This window comes from Kryptolebias marmoratus, linkage group LG3, assembly GCF_001649575.2.
Source record: "Kryptolebias marmoratus isolate JLee-2015 linkage group LG3, ASM164957v2, whole genome shotgun sequence".
Taxonomy (NCBI): Eukaryota; Metazoa; Chordata; class Actinopteri; order Cyprinodontiformes; family Rivulidae; genus Kryptolebias; species Kryptolebias marmoratus.
In genome coordinates this window covers 28,265,687-28,268,842 of record NC_051432.1, presented here as the reverse complement: position 1 = coordinate 28,268,842, position 3,156 = coordinate 28,265,687, and the positions used below count along the sequence as shown (strand labels likewise).

The window sequence follows — 3,156 nt, the reverse complement described above, 5'->3', positions numbered from 1 at the left end:
CCCGACGCCAGGGTCCACCGGGGTCCGCCCGACGGCAGGGTCCACCGGGGTCCGCCCGACGCCGGGGTCCACCGGGGACCACCCTACGCCGGGGTCCACCGGGGTCCGCCTGATGCCAGGGTCCACCGGGGTCCGCCTGACGCCAGGGTTCACTGGGGTCCACTGGGGTCCACCCGACGCCAGGGTCCACCGGGGTCCACCTGATGCCGGGGTCCACCGGGGTCCACCCGACGCCAGGGTCCACCGGGGTCCGCCTGACGCCAGGGTCCACCGGGGTCCACCCGACGCCAGGGTCCACCGGGGTCCGCCTGACAGGAATGCAGGAAGAGAGGCCAGAACACGCAGCCTGATTTATTCTGGATTAGAACTCTGAGAGTTTCTCGGAGGGGAATATTGAAGCCATCTGAGGCTTCGTCATGAGTCGGGATCCTGGTTGCGGTTGCCGTGGAAACCCACTTTCAGAAAGAAGAAAATAAAACGACTGAAAGTTGAACCTCAAACCTCTGATTGGATGGACTCCGAGTGCGTGAAGCCTTCAGTGTACGACTGCAATTGATTTAACTGTTCGAATCGATCCATTTCAAGATGGCCGCCACAGCTAATTGAGCTTAGCCAACTTAAAACTGGCTGTAGCTGGTGCTAACATCGGGTGTGGTAGTAGCTGAGAGTCATCCTGAACGCAGCTCAGCGGACGATCTGTAGCTGGAGGCGGCGGGCGACAGGCATTCCTCTGATTCAGCAGTTCTCAGAGTGACAGGAAGTGGGCTGAAGCTGAGGATGTGCCTCGCTCTGTCTCGCTCCCTGGTTTTTAAAAACCCTCTTCTATTTTTATCTTTCATGTTGGCTGTTGCTAGGAGTGGGGCACGTTTTCAGGAGATGCACCCCCGTGTTGAATAATGCAGAGGTGTGGCGAATGCGCCACAAAGGAACTCTGCTGCTCCTGACTGGACTTGCTTCTCTCTTCTCCCCCTCTTTCTTTTGTTTTGGGCTGAGATGTGATTTACGGGGAGGTTTTTTGGGCCGAACTCGTCTGTTTGTTATGACAGCGAGGGGAGCGTGGAAGCAAACAGAACCCGGTGATCAGGTTACACAACGCCCACCAAAACACCCAGAACTCATGAACTTTCCCAAAGGTTTCATTCCCAGAACGAAGGGACTCCCGTCGGCTCGCTGCAGTCCAGATTCGGCGCGGCATCAAACGCCCGGAGCCAAGACAAACGGAGCCCGCTTCTCCTCGCAGTCACGCTAGCCTCCGCTGGCCCAGCGCGCCGAGAGCAGCAGGCTCTAATTTCAGCTCGGCTGCCGATGAGCTCATCGTCAGCGGAGAGCCGGTGGGCGCCACGCTGCGAGGCTCGTTAGGACTCAGAGGAGGTGGGGTGCAGCGGGTTCAGGGGAACAGATGCTGCGGCGGAGATGCGCGTCCTGGGAGTTTCGTATCGACTGAGTCCGATCCAGTTCTTTATGGTTCTGAGAGCCCGTCGGCAGGAACCGTCTGGGCTCAGCGAGGAAATCGGCGCCACTCCCTTTTGGGAAGCAAACAGTCGATTTCATCAGGAAAAAGAAATTTAGGGCAGCTGACTGTGAGGATGAGGGATGCAGGATTCTTTTTCTTCGTCTCGATGTGAACGACTTTAAATCTGGTTCCTGTTTAATATTAACCTTTAATAAACAAGAGTTACAAGAATAAAAACACAAACATTTTATCTGAATCTAAATCAGGCAGGACAGTCATCAGAAAGCCCCTAAACTCGCTCAGAGGCCACAGCCTTCATTTCCAGGCGTTTCCAGGCGTTTTTTCCAGGCTCTGTTTGGACTCTGGTTCTGACGTCCTGGGCCCAAAGACCGAAACCCCCTGAGCGTTCCTGATGAATGTAGGTCAGACGACGTGACAGCAGCTGGCCCAGATAACGAGACGCGTCTCACAGGACCAGATTTTCAGGATGAAGAACGTTGGGTGGCTTTTCTTCAGAACCTTTCAGACCAAAACGGTTCAATCTGTCCTCAAAGTTTCATGTTTTCTGGAACCTGGCCTTTTAAATAGAGGCTCTTCCTCTCAGAACGTAGCTGCAGAACGCCGGGGGAGCTGCTCTTACTGCCTGACGTGACCAACAGTTCACTCTTCAGAGGGCAGTTTTAAACTCTGAGGATATTTGTGACGTTTGGCGACAAATAATGTGAGCAGCCAAGAATGCGGTTAACTCAAAAACAGGCCGTGATTTTTATAAACCTGAGGTGGAAACACAGACTGAAACCGAAAATTCACCAGTTTTCTCACAGTTTTTAGACTCAGAGAGAAACTTTTACGGTTTGGAGCCACGATAAAAGCGGATAATCCTGTTAAAGACGCTAACGCAGCTGAAGCGACCGAAGACGAGGACGGCTCTAACGTCGCCCTTCTCAGCACTTCTTTCAGGTCTGGGAGGTTCTGTTTGAAGTCTGATATGGAAGCAGCGCAGCCCTCTGAGGTGCCTGAAGATTCCCACCCTGCTGATAAGACGTCCAGATTTAGCTCTTGCACTTTGACAGCGGAAACAGACTTTGTTCTGAGCAGGAGGATTACTTTAAAGGGAGGCGGGGGGGGTAAGGAAGCCAAGAGGAGCACGATAAAGACATCAGCAGAAGAAGACGTGTGAGAAATCTGCAGCAGGAGGAGGAGGAGGAGGAAGAGGGATCTCCATGAAAGAACAGCAAGTGATTGCAGAGCGCTAATAGCCGCAGACTGGCCTCGGTCCATTACAGTCGCTTTTATGACCTCCTTCCATTACAGCCGTGTAGCCGCTGCACGCGCCGCTGCACACGCCGCTGCACACGCCGCTGCACACGCCGCTGCACACGCCGCTGCACGGCGGCAGGACCGTGTCTCTGAGACCCGGCTCAGGTGAGGACGGGAGCAGAGACCCGAGACGGCAGCTGACAGAAGGAAGAGGAGAACGGCGAAGCAGCGGGACGTTTTAAATGTTCCTGCGAGATGCAGAACAGTTTGTCTAAAAACCGTCCTGTCAGGAAACAGAACGGATGTTTCACCTGCTAACGTGCTAACTCACGTAGCTTGTTGCAAACGTTGGTTTCTGAAGGAGACGAGCCGTGACCGACTGAGTATCTGCTGGACAAAATAGACGACCAACCAACGACGGCTTGTTTTAACGAGCATAAAGT

General features: G+C 54.1%; 2 protein-coding genes across 4 annotated transcripts in view; one reads left to right on the top strand and one right to left on the bottom strand.

Annotated features, from left to right (window-relative positions):
* Positions 1-3,156, top strand: part of LOC108250054 (zinc finger protein Aiolos-like) — a 20,117-nt gene that overhangs the window by 2,414 nt on the left and 14,547 nt on the right. The gene's annotated exons all lie outside the window — the stretch shown is intronic.
* Positions 1-3,156, bottom strand: part of LOC108250060 (insulin-like growth factor-binding protein 4) — a 17,988-nt gene that overhangs the window by 13,876 nt on the left and 956 nt on the right. The gene's annotated exons all lie outside the window — the stretch shown is intronic.